The 17250-nt window shown below is 37.0% G+C and overlaps 1 long non-coding RNA gene across 1 annotated transcript; it reads right to left on the reverse strand.

Moving 5' to 3' along the window:
- Nucleotides 1-408: 408 nt before the first annotated feature.
- Nucleotides 409-7934, reverse strand: LOC122725778. The gene is made up of 2 exons (XR_006352755.1): nt 7879-7934; nt 409-851 (listed from the first exon to the last, which is right to left on the reverse strand). It is a non-coding gene; the product is annotated as an uncharacterized LOC122725778 (long non-coding RNA).
- Between the last annotated feature and the right edge of the window lie 9316 nt (nt 7935-17250).

Below are 17250 nucleotides of genomic sequence, written 5' to 3' on the forward strand. Positions count from 1 at the left end.
CCTCCTTAGGACATTCTGGTTAAGTTCATGGACTCCCCTTCTTCACCTTTGGAGCATGCACAATGTTCTTTGCCTGCTTCCAACTATATATGACATCACTGGGGTTGAGTCCCAGTATTGATTGCTGAACTAGGAAGAAAGCTTATGATGAAGGATATGGTACTGGGTAGAAGAAGAAGTGGCTTCTGGTTGGGGATACACTCTACTCTCCAACTACACTGGCCTAACTGCTTGTCCCTCACACATGACATCTCATCTCCCAATGCCATGACTTTGTACCGGTTAGAGATAGATCTTTCATAGCACAGTCTAAGGAAATGTGAGCTTGGATATTAAGGAAAACACAAATGACAATTTCCACTCAGGGAAGGACCAGAAAGATAGAAATTACTGTTCAGAGATGTGTCATTCACTTTTTAAAAAATTAATTTGTTTTAATTTTTAAAAATTATTTTTCCCACTTGTAGCAAATATGCATAGTCAAACAAAACAAATTCTTTCATTGGCCATGTGCAAAAATATATTTCTCAATCTGCATCCCGAGTTCATGACCTCTCTGTCAGGAGGTGGGTAGCATGCTTCTTTATCAGTCCCCTGGAATTTTCATTGGTCATTGGGTTGATTAGAGTTCTCAATTCTTTCAAAGTTGTTTGTCTTTACAATATTGTTGATACTGTATAAATAGTTCTTGTTCTGCTCACTTCGTGCTTCATCAGTTCATACAAGTCTTCCCAGGTTTCTCTGAAACTCACTTTTGTCATTTATTAAGGCACATCCATCATATTCATGTATCATAATTTTTCAGCCTTTCTCCAGATGAAGGTACTCCCATAATTTCCAATTCTTTACCACTACAAAAGAGCTTCTATTAATATTTTTGAACATAGGGATCCTTTTCTTATTTCTTTGATTTCTCTGGGAGCATATGCCTGGTAGTATTATCACTATACCAAAGGGTATACATGGTTTAGAAACTTTTTGAAAGTAGCCCCAAAGTGCTTTCCATAATGGCTACAACAATTTACAGCTCCATCATCAGTACATTAATCAGGCAACAAACATTTAGTAAGTGCCTAATGTGTGCTAAGTGCTGTGGATGCAAAAAGAGACAAAAAAGAACTCTTTAAGGAGCTCACAATATAATGGGGAGACAACAAGCAAACAGATATGTCCAAACAACTTATATACAGTATAAATAGGGGGGAAAATTAAAGAGGGAAGGCACTGGGATTAAGAGAGGTTGGGAAAGGCTTTTAGAACACAGGTTTTTAGCCGGGGCTTAAAGGAAACCAGGGAAGTCAGTAGGTGGACATATGGAGGAAGAGCATTCCAGGCCAGAGAAAAAGTGCCTGTTTTCCTGTGGGTCAGTTACTAGAAACACGGAATGCCAAGTAGAAGGGCCAAAGGCCAGAAGTGGAATCTGGGTCAGAAATATAAGTCATTACCAAAGCATTAGAAGAGTTTGCAGAGCATTGGAAAAGATGTGGTTTGGGATCAGATGGAAGTTACTGTATGCATGTATAGGGTCCAGACTCAACAGAGTTCAAAATAGTTGGTCACTCTTATAAACTTGTATGCATACATCTGATGTATATTTTTTAAGCTTCTTGGTGAGGGGTTGGTCCTATCTCTGATACCTCTGAATGAACTTTTCCTAGGTGGCTCCCTAACATTCATTTTCTTTCTTTTTTTTCTTTTTTTCAGGGCAATGAAGGTTAAATGGCTTTCCCAGGGTCACACAGCTAGTAAGTGTCAAGTGTTTGAGGCTGGATTTGAACTCAGATCCTCCTGAATCCAGGGCTAGTGCTTTATCCACTGTGCCACCTAGCTGCCCCCTAACATTCATTTTCCTTAGGAGAAATGGTTGTCTCAAAGCTCCCATGTATTGTATCTTATGACAAACTACTTACGGATGGTTGCTCACAGTCCTCCAGTCCTCTGAATAACTGTTGAGAACAGCAAGGCTTTCTTTTCTCTGATATGGAGAGCAGGGAAAGCATTAAAATTAAGGAGGACTGGAAAGGGCTTCTTGCAGAAGGTAGGACTTTTAACTGACACTTGAAGAGAGCCAGGAAGTGGAGATGAGGAGGGAAAGAATTCCAGGAAAAGGGGACAGCCAGAAAATAATCAGTGTTGGGACAAGGGATGTCTTGCCAGAGGAACAGCAAGGAATTAATTATTACTGGGTCTCAAAGTATGTGGTGGAGAGTAAGAAGATTCAAGGGACCAGGTTATGAAGGGCTTTAAAAGTCAAAAGGAAGATTTTATATTTGATTCTGGAAGTAAGAAGAAGCCACCGGAGTTTATTGCTTGGGGGTGAAAGGAGTAGGGGGGTATGATATGGTCATACTTGCTCTTTAGGAAGATCAGTTTGACAACTGAGTGGAGGATGGATTGGAGTGGGGAGAGAATTGAGGCAAGGAAACCAGCCCGTGAGCTATTGCCACATTTGTCATCTTGTAGAAGACTATTTCTTTTGATGCCTGGTCAAGTGAATGTCCAGCCAGCTGAGCCTTTCTGTTTCCACTGAATTACTTTCATTTGGATGGTGCCATCATCCCACCCTCACCCCTCCAAACCCCCTCTCTCCAACAATATTCTCAGGGGCTTTCTCCAAATGGGAACAGACACTCTGCCCGCTAAAGCACAGGCCTACTTTTAGAATGGAATGTTTCTTTATAACTAGTAAGGTCCTATTTATGGAAATTTACATTTACTTCCCTTTGTGAAAAAGTAAAGCAGTGTGAGTTTGGGAAAATTGTCCTTTGACTGTGCAAAAACCAGGGAACAAATAATGGATTTAAAATTTGACTCCAAACTCTTGTCACTTACTATTATCAGTATAACCTGGTGCAAATCACTCAACCCCCTTGTATCTGAATTTCTTGATTTATAAAACAAGGGGCTGTGACTAGAGGACCTCGAAGATCCTTTCCAGCTCTAAATCAATGATCCTATGATGATTCAGTTGGCTGCATAGATCTAGAAAGTAAAAACCTTTGGAGATATTGAAGAGGAGGCATTTAAGTGGTATAGTTTCTCCAGAGTATTGACTTGGAGTCAGTAAGATCTGAGTTTGAATCCTTCCTTAAACACTAGTTATATGACCTTGGGCAAGTCTCTTGGCTTCTCTGTTCCTTAGTTTTCCTATCTATGAAATGAAGAAGTTGGATTTGATGGCCTTTGAAGTTTCTTCCCACTCAAAATCTTTGCTACTTTATTCTGATTCCAACATTTTAAATTCTTTCCCAGATCATAAGGATTAAGCGATACATGGAAAACCTGAGCTTTTATAATCTTTAGCTGAGGTAAACACTCTTAAAATTATAGTTTGAGGGAATTGGGAACACAATATTTAATGGAGCAAAGACAGAATTGAAGGCATAAAAGGCTTTCACAGAGAACATAATTTTAACTAAAGCATTTGGTCTATGAAACATAATTTAACTACAAAGGCGAGACAGACTGAAGCCCAGACATTCAAACCTAATTTTTAGAGGTAAGTAGCGTATGCATTTGGGTACATAATACATACTGTTTTTCTCCTTCTCCGGTCCAGGAAAGCAAAGAGAAAACAGTATGGATCACATACTCTGGGTGAAGAGCAAAGACAGATTCCAAAAGGCCTGTTTACAAACGAAAAGATATCTGGATATAGATCAAAGTTTGATTCTATTTTTGAATATTTTGCTTTGGGACCACAAAGGAGATGGATGCAATTTCACAAACTGGAATCCAAAAGCAGAAAGAATTTCATCATTTACTATAAAAGCAGATGACAAGAAACAGCATCCAAGAGATTACTTCCAGAAGATAATTTACTTTGGACAAAGGAACCCAAGATGTTTAATGCAGCTAAGATTTTCTGAACTTAACCTCTTTGTAGTTCAAGTGTGGTATAAATATCACCTTGGATATGTTTTCTCTTTCCCAGTATCTCTTTTCTGTGTTAAGGCTAAAATTCTAGCTAAACTGTCTAAAATATCTAATGAGTGGTCACCAATAAATTATAAGCTTTAGCAAGAGTTAGACTTTTAAGCATTTATTAAGGAGAATAAGAATTTGGTTAAGAGAGAGAAAGGCCTACATTCATCTATCTATTAAAGGGAGAGCACATTTCTAGCTCCCTTCTCCACCAGAGTCCAAAGGAAAGAGGGCGAGTCAGCGCCCTGCTCTTCCTTCTTCCTCCCACTAGCAAACGTCACTTCCTGACGCCAAAGAAAAGACGCATGTTCTTGCCCTTCAAAGACCTTCCTTTCATGGCGGAACTTTTCTACAGTAAGTCTCCAGCTGGTGGCATCATTCCAATCATTACAGTTGGAATCCTCATTTTGCAATGTCCATGGCTGTCATTGTTATGACAGGTAAGATAGCTAGAAAAAATTATTTCATGATTCGGATCATTAATTTCTTAGATAATTTCACCCAGCTAAATATTTCCAAAATGCCATGTTACCCAGAGGGCCTTTTTTTTTAAACAAAGCAAAGCAAAATGAGAAGGGACTCTTTATTGACCTTTTCCCCATTGAGGCAGTGAAAGCTAACAGAAAGCACTTGAATTGTACTCTGATGAGAGGTTATGACTCTTGCAGACAAAATGCCTCCTAATACATTCTTAAAAATTTTTTTTCTATTATGAACTTTACAAATATCAACATACATGAATATTTATATAAACAAAAACATCAAAAGGAGATTATATGTGAAACTGATTTTCGGTAGCATTAACCTTTTTTTTTAAGTATATACTAATGTAATTGGATAGAAGCAATATTGTCTACTTGTCTCTGTCCCCTTCTGAACTCCCTTCTGCTGTCTTCTGGAACAACCCAATTTTAAAGCTAGAACTCTTACTGATTAGGCACTTTTCCAGTTTAAAACCAGATTTCCTAGTATATAGATTTTAAAAGGTGATAAAGTCAGCTATTAACTATATATATAGTACTACTTTTCAGTTTGGCTTCATGTTGAAAAATACAACAGATGCTAATGAATTGCCTCAATGTGTAATTTTTACCCCTTGCCCACAACTGGAAAAAACAAACAACTCTTCAGATTCTTTTGGGGCAGCCCTTCACATTTCCACAGTCTACTTTGTATCATATTTATTTGTGTACTAGTCTTACTGAGATTAGAAGCTATGTGAAGGGGGCAGCTAGGTGGCACAGTGGATAAAACACTGGCCCTGAATTCAGGAGGACCTGAGTTCAAATGCGGCCACAGACACTTGACACTTACTAGCTGTGTGACCTTGGGCAAGTCACTTAACCCCCATTGCCCTGCAAAAAATAGAAGAAGCTATGTGAAGGTAAAGACTATGTCACTTCATCTTATTTCCCCTCAAGCACCTTGCACAGTGCCATGAACATTTATAAGTGTTTCTTGAATTTAATTGAGTCAATTGGCCCCTGCTTTGGGCGTTTTTGACCATGAAATTCTCCTTAACAGCCTATTCAGCCTAGTAAAGGTAACTGGTTGTACTTTTCTTCCAGGGCACAATCTGGGGAAGATCTCTTGCCCTCCTTAGCCTCACAGTGCAGAAAGAAGGGCAGTAACATCTCTATCATTTGTCATTTAACCTAAGACCCCTGGAAGCAATCATTAGATGCTCTGCTATATCGGACCACTGTCAGTTTGTAGATGACCTTCTGCTCCTGGACTTTTCTGGCCATAATAAATTTCCTTCTGGAAGTAATCTCCAGGATACCATTTTCTTTTGCCTCCCTCCAGAGTCAGAAGAGCAAGATCCTTTCTGTTATAGTATCCTAGTTTGTCAAGCCCTTTCCATCTCAGCTGAGGCCTGAAAGCAAGATACTCAGGAGCAGATTCAGGTCCTGCCCTTTTAATTTGTAAATAGGTATAGCTGAACAATATGATTCTGACCTGGTCCCACTTTCTTTTAAATATTTTTGTCACTATATATATTTGAAAATCAAAGCCTGTTCCTTTCATTTCTGATTGCATGGAACATGGATATCTTAAGGGATAACATACCATGGAAATACACAGATGGGAGGAAAGGAGCATTTTTCTATTTAAAATGAAAGGCGAGTGGTTTTTCTATTATATAAATGTGATTCAAAGATTACTACATATAGTTATAAGATCATAGAATCCTAGATTTTGAGGTTGAAAGGTCTTTGGAGGTCATGTAATCCAACTTCATTTTACAGATGAGAAAACTGAAGCCTACTGGAGTTAAGTGACTTGTCCAAGGTCACATAGGCAATATGTGGTAGGACACAGAGTAGAAATTTGAACCAAGATCTCCTGGCTTCAAATCAAGCAACAATGCTTGGAAAATAATAGAATGTTAAATCTGAGAAGTTACCTGGTCCAAACCCCATATTTTATAGATGAGCCTCCAGGCTCTGCAAGATTATTTGATTTGTCCAAGGTCACACAGTGAGCCCAGTGGCCAAGTCAGCGCTATAACAAAAGGATCCCAATTCCTGGGTAAAGGCTCTGTCTACTACACCAGGCCATATAAATGTAAAGCCTGCTAAATCTCCAGTATTCCAGTAGAGTAAAACACCTGGGACTACAAGTCCCCTCCCTGTCTTCTCACCCTGGCCATATGCCATTCCCAGGAAGTTCTAAGTCATTTAAAATGCTGTTCAAGCATTACATTGGAAATAGCCTGCCTCCCATATAAAACAAAATTACAAATTCTGGGCAAATAATAGAAGATATATTTTCCTAGACATATTTTGTATAACATCAAATATATTATGAAAGTTCAAGGAATAAAAATTTTAAAATGAGGCAGCAGCTGCTGTTGCTTCCTGATATAGGCTAATCACTGCAGCTGCTAAAACATTCACCCTTCTCTTGTAATTTATTTCCTTGCAAAATAAGCTAGAGCTCCCACTGTCCCTTGAGGCTTTGCAGTCCTGGGGCCCAAAGCGGGCAGTGCTATGTTATGTAATGTTTGGCCAATCACAAGCAGCTTTAACCTGGGCTACCTAGTTACAGTTGTTGCTTAATCTATGGAGAGCAAAACCATGATTAGCAGGTAGTATGATTGGTATCCAGGGCCTCTTACAGCAAACATTGAAAAGCTTTTTTGCAATCAGAGAGGACTGTTGAGTCAACAAAACCAAGCTTTGCTTTTGGACATTTCTAGTGCAATTACCAGAGGTCAGCTTTTTACATGCAAAGCAAACCCTGCTTATAAAGGATCCATCCCCATCAACTGATTAGTTTAATACACAGTGAGATTGAAATGTTTGCTTTATGTACATTACTAACATCAGATACGTTTCAAAGGAAAAGGGGAGCAAAAAAAAATGTCTGACCTATCTCATCTTGGCTTTTCACTAATCCCAAACATTTACCCCTCTTCTTGAGTCAGTCTGGTTTTTTTTTACTGCTCTTCATACAATAGTGAGGGTGTCCCTCACACAAGGGTGTTACCGTAGGGCTCAAAGAGAGGAAGAGTAGATATCTCTAGTGTTTTCTTCCCCAGTCCTCTCTACTCCAAGAGAAATTTTAATTCCTACCAGGAAGGAAAGCAGGTGGTAGAGGGCAGAGACCGGCCATTTTGCTCTTCTCAGGGAGATTGGGTACTAGACTAGAATTATATCTTTCTGCTCCCTTAAGTATTGTTAGTCAAGGGATATGATTTTCAGGTTCAAGCTAAACTAATCACTATTATTTCTAAATAGGAAAAAGAAGACCCAAGCTTTATAGCTAAGTCTTGACTCCTTTCCCACCAAATGCCAGTTCCACAATGAACACACATAGTAAGTAGCAAATAAGTTAATTTATCCAAGTTAATAATAAAACAGAAATCAGAAAGAAATGTAAATAGGAGAATATAAATCATATGATACCTTGCTCCCATTTGGAGCAAGGTAAGTTGGCTCAGACACTTACTAGTTCTGTGATCGTGGGCAAGTCACGTAACCTCTGTTAGCCTTAATCCACTGGAGAAGGAAATGGCAAACCACTCCAGTATCTCTGGCCAAGAAAACTCCCTGGACAGTAGTGACGTGATATAGTCCATAGTGTCACAAAGAGTTGCACATGACTGAATGACTGAACAACAACTTGGCTCAACCAAGAGAGAACTCCAGATCCTACTCAAAGTCTCCAGTATAGCAAGCTGGGGATAGGAACATGTATCAGTTTTCACTAGGAATATCGGTCTATAGTTTTCTTTCTCTGCTTTGCCTCTCCCTGATTTAGGAATCAAGACTATATTTGTATCATAGGAAGTGATTACAAGGGCACCTTCTTTTCTTATTGCAAATAGTTTATGTGGTTTCAAAATTAATTGTTTTTTGAATGTTTGATAGAATTCACTTGAAATCCATCTGGTTCTGGAGTTTGTTTATTTTCTTGTTTTTTCTTGTAACTGTAGTATGTTACAACTTCAAAGATGGTAGTATTCCATGGCTTGTAGCCCTTTGGCATCAGTGAGAAAATACTGGTGTAAAAAAGGGCATTTTTTCAGGTAGAAGATCTTTGGGGGCGGCTACGTGGCGCAGTGGATAAAGCACTGGCCCTGGATTCAGGAGTTCCTGAGTTCAAATCCGGCCTCAGATACTTGACACTTACTGGCTGTGTGACCCTGGGCAAGTCACTTAACCCCCATTTCCCCGCAAAAAAAAAAAAAAGATCCTTGTAGCTTTTGGAGGTTGGTAGAAAGCAAGGTAGTAGCACAATCAAATTTTCAGGTACCATAAGAGTATCTGAAAAAGCTGGGTGCTGCTTGGCCAGTTCCAAGTGCTCAATGCTACCTCTTTATCAGATGCGGATCTTTGTTGCTTAGCTGAAGAAGAAATTCCCTGGGGATATCATATTCCGATTTTTGAGAAGGCCCCTCAGGGTAAAAAACTGAATCTGATCATTCTGTGGTTTGAGGTTTGACTTACAACTTGTATGGGAAATCTAGAGACTTGACCTCTGATAGCACTGTCACTCAATGCTACTGACAAATGGGGACCCATCAATGTGTCTAAGAGCCACTCCATCCAGATCATGAAAGTGGAAGAAATTGTTGCCAGCCAGTACCAAGCAGTTCTATAACTACAAAATCAAGTTCTCTGTCCCATAGAGTCCTGTTGTGAGAAAATAATTAATAATGGATTTCTCAGGGGACCCAGAGAAAAGTCTTCTCAGTCTTTTCTCCCCCTACTTCAGAAAGTACTGTTGTTGATCTTATTTGGGACAAACCCAAGGGAACAAAACACTCTTTCATCTAACCACACTTAGATAATGGACTTTGCCTTAAGCAACTTGAGTGAGGGTCTTCTCCCTGATGTCATCTGTAGAGTTCATTTTAATTTAGATCACTATCAAGTCATGTCAATCGATGGAATTGAATGATGCTAACCAATTAGCTTTGATCAATGTATAATGACCTGCCTCAATCAAGAGGATAAAACCCTTGGCCTCTCCAGGATCTCTCTCTTGGCTGGGCCTTGGCTCTCTCTCTTGGCTCTGGGCTCTCCCTCTTAGGACAGCATAGATCTGGCAACCTGAGACCATGAGAAGTTAGGGAGCCATATGATCAATCGTTTACTGGTATATATTAATGTTAATACAATTAAAATATGCTTACCTAAAACTTATCTATAGCAATAGCAATAGCAATTATTTTTTTAAAAACAGATTTAGCTATTAATTAAAAAAAAACACACTGTGTGACAAAAAAGGAAAATAATAAATGTTGGAGAAGCTGTGGAAAAATTGGAACACATGCATTGTTTGTAGAGTTGTGAACCGATACAACCATTCTGGAGAGCAGTTTGGAACTATGCCCAAAGGGCTATAAAGCTGTGTATACACTTTGACCCAGCAATAACACTAGTAGGTCTATATCCCAAAGAGATCATAAAAAAGGGAAAAGGACCCACATGTACAAAAATATTTATAGCTGCTCTTTTTGTGGTGGCAAGGAATTGGAAATTAAGGGGATGCCCATCAATTGGGAAATGGCTGAACAAGTTGTGGTATATGAATGTAATGGAATACTATTGTGCTGTAAGTAATGATGAGCAGGCAGATTTCAGAGAAACCTGGAAGGACTTACATGATCTGATGCTGAGTGAGATGAGCAGAACCAGGAGAACATTGTACATAGTATCAATAACATTGTGTGTTGATCAACTGTGATAGACTTGAGTCTTCTCAGCAATTCAGTGGTCTAAGATAGTTCCAAAGGACTCACAGTGGAAAATGCTCTCCACATCCAGAAAAAAAGAACTATGGAATCTAGATACCATACTGTTTCTATTTTTTTGTTTTGTTTTTCTTTTTTGAGGTTTTTCCTTTTTGCTCTGATTCTTCTTTCACAGCATGACTAATGCAGAAATATGTTTAATGTGATTGTACATATAAAACCTATATCAGATCGTTTGCTGTCTTGGGGAGGGGGAAGGAAGGGAAGGGAGGGAGAAAAATTTGAAACTAGAAATCTTAGAAAAACAAATGTTGAGTGGCAGCTAGGTGGCGCAATGGATAAAGCACCAGCCCTGGATTCAGGAGGACTTGAATTCAAATCCAGTCTCAGACACTTGACACTTACTAGCTGTGTGACCCTGGGCAAGTCACTTAATCCCAATAGCCTCAACAAAAAACCAAAAATAAATAGAAACAAATGTTGAAAACTATCTCTACATGTAACTGAAAAATAATAAAATACTTTTATGAAAACACAAAAACAAAAAACACACTGTGTATTTAGTATAAACCTTGTTTCACATTAAGAGGCTCAATACATTCTTCTAAATTCAGACAAAGGACATGTGTTTTATTTAATCTGCTTAAACTTCTCAATTGGAAAAAAAATAAAGGAGTATTGACATTTTCCCAAGGCAATACAAACAAGTTACTCCTTTTATTTAATTATGGAGGCAATGTTGCACAAGGGGTATTGGGTAGTAAGACCTGGGTTCAAGTACTGCCTCTGACACTTATTGGTTGTGTGACCCACAATTAATCTCTTAGTGCTCTAGGCCATACATTCTTAGACTTTCTTGTGTTATGGATACATTTGACAGGAAGCCTCCAGACCCCTTCTCCGAGTGCTGTTTTTAAATGCCTGAAATAAAATACATAAAATTATAAGGAAAAAATATATTGAAATACAGTGATCAAATATATATATACACTTACATACACACACACATATATATAAAGTTCATAGACCTCAGGTTAAAAATCTCTGCCTAGTTAACTTTCTAAGAGTATAAGATGAAAAGACAGTGCCAACCTGCCAACTCTCTACTGAAGAAACAGTAGAGAGCTTCCTTTCCAGGAAATTCCTTCTACCATTTAAATTATAAGTCTAGTCCCTATCCCAATTGAATTCTGGATCCAGTTCATTGTCTACAGGAAGTGTCTCTCCAGATATATATATATCCTCCCTCTCTCTCTCTCTCTCTCTCTCTCTCTCTCTCTCTCTCTCTCTCTCTCTCTCCACTCAGATGGATTGACTCTTTAGATTATTTATCCAAATGGGTATCATATGTGAATAGGTATTTTTCATCCCCATGATTTTTCCTATCTACATAGCAAGACTGAAATATTTTGAGTCATTATAGATATCATATAGGGGGCTCTGTAATATTCTGGATCTTGAGAAATCAGTACAATGCCATCCACAAACAGCAGCATATGGAGGACCTCACCACCTATTTTTGTTTAGTTGTTTTTCAGTTATTTCTGACTCTTTGTGATCCCATTTGGGGTATTCTTGGCAGAGATACTGGAGTAGTTTGCAATTTCCTTCTCTAGCTCATTTTATAGATGAGGAAACCGAGGCAAACAGGATTAAGTGATTTGCCCAGAGTCTCACAGCTAGTCAGTGGCTGAGGCCAAATTTGAATTCAGGAAGAGGAGTCTTCCTGACTCCAGGCCCAGTATACTGTGTCACCTAGCTGCTTTCCACCATCTATAGGGAAATTCTTACATTGTTATTATATTGGGAAACTCTTTTCCATGTGGACTCTGTGTTGGACATCCTTCATAACAATGGCAAATATCTTTTGTATTTATATAATTAGTATATGTATGTATTATATAAAATTTATATTTATATATTTTATATACCATATACCTTTGGCATTTCTATATTTGATATATACATACACATTTATATATGTATATATACATATATACACATATATATCTTTATACAGGGGAGAAGGAAGGGAGATGGGAGAGTATATGTCTCCTTATTTTATGTCATGCTTGGTAATAATAATCAGAGGGTCATAAAATATAGTTCTTCTAAGTCTTTGAAGGAATCTTGCATAATTTTAATATACACATAACATTTTGCTCTATCAGAAAAATGACTTTGATATTTAATAAATTATAATCACAATGGAATCTTGTCTGTTTTGAATATTTCAGTCGACAGTGTGGCTGAAACAAGGTGATATGCTATAGAATGTTGTTAGTGAAAATGTGTAGATTATTTTAACAAAGGCTTTTCAAAATATAAAAGTAGATAGGTGAGTAGTTGTATGTATTTTTGGAAATAATAAAATTCACGATTTTTTGGAGTTTTTGCTATTTTTCGTATATTTCATCTAGCTTTAGAATTAATGTCTTAAATCCCTCTACAATTGTGTTGCTTCTGGCATGAACCTGGGGGTGGGGGTGGGGAGGGAATGGGAAGACATCTCTGGCTTTCTTAATATTTCCCTCAACACCTATAATAGTGTATGTCATTGTATCGTTTGATAGATTGGTTTTACAGATAAACTTACAAGCAAATAATTAATAAAACAGAGCATGAATTATAGGAAATGATGATGTCATAAAAAACAGATTTCTGCATAAGCTAGAAATAGCTGGTGACTTGGAATTCAATTCCTTGCTCTTCTACTGTATAGTCTTGCACAAATCACTTAAATTCTCTGTTGTTCAGTTTTAAGTGGAAAATGAGCCAGTTGGCAGAGTCTGTGGTAGAAAGAATCTGGATTTAAAGTCAGGGAACTTGAGTTCAAATCCTTGTTCTTCTATTTATTGTTTGTGTGACCTTGGACAAATCACCTCACATTCTGAGCCTCAGTTTCCTTGTCTGTAAAGTGAAGGGGTTGGACTAGATGGTTATTAATTTACTTTCCAGTTCTAAATAAATGATCCTTTGCCTAAGCAACCTCTAAGGTCCCTTTCAGTTCTAAATGTTGAAAAAGACTCAAAATAACTGGCTCATTGTTTATATTATAGAAAAGGTTCTTGGGGCAGCTAGGTGGCACAGTGGACAAAGCACTGGCCCTGGATTCAGGAGGACCTGAGTTCTAATCTGGCCTCAGGCTCTTGACACTTACTAGCTGTGTGACCCTGGGCAAGTCACTTAACCCTCATTGCCCCCCATCCCCCCCCCAAAATAAAGAAGAAAAAAAAGAAAAAACAAAAGGTTTTTGTTGAAAAGAAAGGAGCAACCAATCTAAAACAGAAATGAATAGCTGTGAATCCAAAAGTACATTGATTTAAAGACCAGTGATTTTAAGAATCAATTCCAGAAAGACCTGTTTTGATCATCAGAACCCTCTAAGAGAGGTATTCTGTGCTGGAATGAATTGTCAAATATGATCTACTTTGCTTAGTCCTCAACCTCCTTGACCTGTCAGCTGCATTTGATAGTTAGCCATTCTATCCTCCTGGATATTGCCTCCCTCTAGGTTTTCATGATACTACTCTCTCATATGGGTCTCCTTGTGCCTCTCTGACTACTTTTTTGCTCAATCAACATTCCTGTCACTCAAAGTGTGGATGTTCCCTAGACTCTCTCTCTCTCTCTCTCTCTCTCTCTCTCTCTCTCTCTCTCTCTCTCTCCTATCTTTGTCTCCCTTTCTTTCTTTCTCTTTTTCTTTCTCTTTCTTTCTTGTTTCTTATCCCTTCTTTCTCCCTGATTTCTAAATATTAAGAAATATTATATCTACATCTACCTATCTGTCTGTCTACAGCTATCTTCTGCATAAAGCTTTTCCCGAGTACCCCAAATTATTTGTTCCTTCATTCCCAAACTACTCTTTATTTGACTACTTTATATGTAATTGTATTTATTAACCTTACATTTATTCTGTCTATATTTTTAGACACATTTGCCACACCCCCCCCCCCAACTCCAAGAACAGAAGCCCCTTGTCTGGAGAAAGTTTCATTCTTTGTATTTGCATCCCTAGTGCTTAGCACAGAACCTGATACATAGTAGGTGCTTAATAAATGCTTGTTGATTGCTTCAGAACAAAGCCTATAACCTGAATCTTTTTACATCTGGTTGAGGCAATGGGCTTCAGGAATATTTTATGCAAGTAAAAACCTGGGAGGCACTGTACTATAGGGGCACATAGTAGGTGCCTTAAGAGATGCTTGATTGAATAATTGAAAAAATGCCATATTTGCAGTCAGAAGACTTTGGCTTTCTGTCAAAGAGATCAGTTGAAGTAAATCTAAGTCAAAGAGACTGGTCAAAAGAGAAGAAGATTTAAAAAATGACACCTTTAAAGGAAACAACACTAAAACTTTAACTTGAAAATTACTAATAATATATTCAGCACTACATACAAAGTTTATATAGTATATTCCATTAACCTGGGCAGTATATTATAGGTAGTGTGTTATTGTTTGTTGTTTAGTAATTTTTTTGGTCATGTCTGACCTCTCGACTCTTTCTGGGGTTTATTGGAAAGGCTAATAGAGTGGTTTGCCATTACCTTCTCCAGCTCATTTTATAGATGAGGAAACTGAGGCAAACAGGATTAATGACCTGCCTAGATTTGAACTCAGGTCTTCCTGACTCCAGGCCTGGAGCTCTATCCACTGAGCCACCTACCTATCCTTTAAAGAAATTTATATTCTTGTTTAGTCCTTTTCAGTCATGCTGAACCCTTATCTCTCCTCTAGGGTAGATAGGTTCCTTAACTTTCTGAACTCCACGTGTTCTCTCTTTACTCTTAATAAATGCTTAATGCCCCAAACTAGTGCTAAAGTTTCTAATTTATAAGTAAACCCTAGCTAGCTTTCCCTACACTTGGGACAGAAATAGTCTTCTACACATTTAGTTTTACTCATCACAGAGTCTTTTTGCTATAGCTAACATTTCTAGTACAACGTTGAATAATGGTGGTGATAATCGACATTGTTGCTTTACCCCTGCTTTTATTAGGAAACTTTCTATCTTATCCCCATTACAGATATTGCTTGCACTTAGTTTTAGATAGATATTACTTATTGTAATTATTGTACTTATTTCTGTGCTTTCTAGTGTGTTGTTTTTTTTTTTAATTTGGAATAGGTGCTGTATTTTATCAAAGGCTTTTTTCAGCATCTATTGATACATTCAAATGATTTTTGTTGTTTTTCTTATTAATATGGTCAATTATGCTGATAATTTTCCTAGTACTGAACAAACCCAGCATTCCTCGTAAAAATCCTACCTAGTCAGAGTATATGCTCTTGGTGATATATTGCTGTAATCGCTTTGCCAGTATTTTATTTAAATTTTTTGCACTGATATTTATTAAGGAAATTGGTTTATTGTTTTCTTTCTCTGCTTTTTTCTCTCCCTAATTTACATATCAAAATATATCTGAGTCATAAAAGGAATTTGGTAGTCCTTCTTCTTTACCTATTTTAAAAAATAGTTTCTATAGAATTGGGATTATTGTCCTTTAAATGTTTGGTAAAATTCACTTGTAAATCCATCTAGTCCTGGGGATTTTTTCTTTAGGAGCTCATTTATGCATGTTCAATTTCCTTTTCTAAGGCAGGGTTAAGGATTCTGTTTCCTTCTCTGTTAATCTGGGCAGTTATTACTTTTGTAAATATTCATCTATTGCACTTATATTGTCAGTATTACTGGCATATAATTGGGGAAAGTAATGCCTAATAAATTCTAATTTCATTTTTATTGATGATACATTCACCCTCTTTATTTTTCATACTAGTAATTTTATTTTCTTCTTTCTTTTTTTAAAAAAACTAACCAATGGTTGGGGCAGCTATGTGGCGCAGTAGAGTACCGGCCCTGGAGTCAGGAGGACCTGAGTTCAAATCCGGCCTCAGACACATGACACTTACCAGCTGTGTGACCCTGGGCAAGTCACTTAACCCCCATTGCCCCACAAAAAAAAAAAATTAAAAAAAATTAACCAATGGTTTATCTATTTTATTGTATGTTTTAAAAAACTAACTCCTAGTTTCATTTATTAGTTTAATTTTTTTCAATTTTCAATTTTATTAATTTCTCTTTTGATTTTCAAAATTTCCATTTTTGTATTTAATTAGGAATTTTTAATTTGTTCTTTTTCTGTTTTTTTAGCTGCATGTCAATTCAGTGATTTGTTCTTTCTCTCTTTTATTGTGATATTTATATATTTAGACATATAAATTTTCCTCTAAATACTGATTTGGCTGCATTTTACAAATTTGGGTATGTTGTCTCATTTTTCTCATTGTCTTTAATGAAATTATTGAAAGTTTCTATTATTTGTTGTTTGGTCCACCTATTCTTTAGGATTTTATTTACTTTCCATTAATTTTTAATCTATGCCTCCATAGTCCTTTATAGAATGTAATTTTTATTCTATAATGGTTTGTATAGGGTGCATTTAATTTTTCTGCATTTGGTTGTGAGGTTTTTATGCCCTAATACATGGTCAATTTTTATGAAGGTACCATGTAAAGGCAAAAAAAGGCATACTCCTTTCTCTTCCCATTCAGTTTTTTCCAGAGGTCCAACTTTCTATGATTCTATTTATCTCCTTAACTCCTTTCTTATTCATTTTAAGGTTAGATTTATCTAGCTCTGAGAAGGGAAAATTAAGGTTCCCTACTTGTATTGTTTTACTGCCTATTTCATCTTATAATTCATTTAACTTTTTGTTTAAGAATTTGAATGCCAAGCCATTTGGTGTATATATGTTTAATATTGATAATACTTTATTGTCTATGGTGCCTTTTAGCAAGATGTAGTTTCTGAACTTATTCCTCTTAATTAAGTCTATTTTTGCTTTTACTTTGTCTGAGATTATGATTGCTACCCCTCCTTTTTTACTTAAGCTGAAGAATAATAGACTGCTCCAGTCTCTAATTTTAGCTCTGTTTTTCTCTCTGTTTCAAGTGTTTTCCTTGTGAACAATATATTGTTGGGTTCTGGTTTCTAATTCATTCTGCTATTAGCTCTTTTTTATGGGTGGGTTCATTCCATTTACATTCACAGTTATTATTTTAACTGTGTATTTCCCACCATTCTATTTTCTTCTGTTTATCCTTCTCTCTTTTTAT

This window comes from Dromiciops gliroides, chromosome 4, assembly GCF_019393635.1.
Source record: "Dromiciops gliroides isolate mDroGli1 chromosome 4, mDroGli1.pri, whole genome shotgun sequence".
NCBI classification, from domain to species: domain Eukaryota; kingdom Metazoa; phylum Chordata; class Mammalia; order Microbiotheria; family Microbiotheriidae; genus Dromiciops; species Dromiciops gliroides.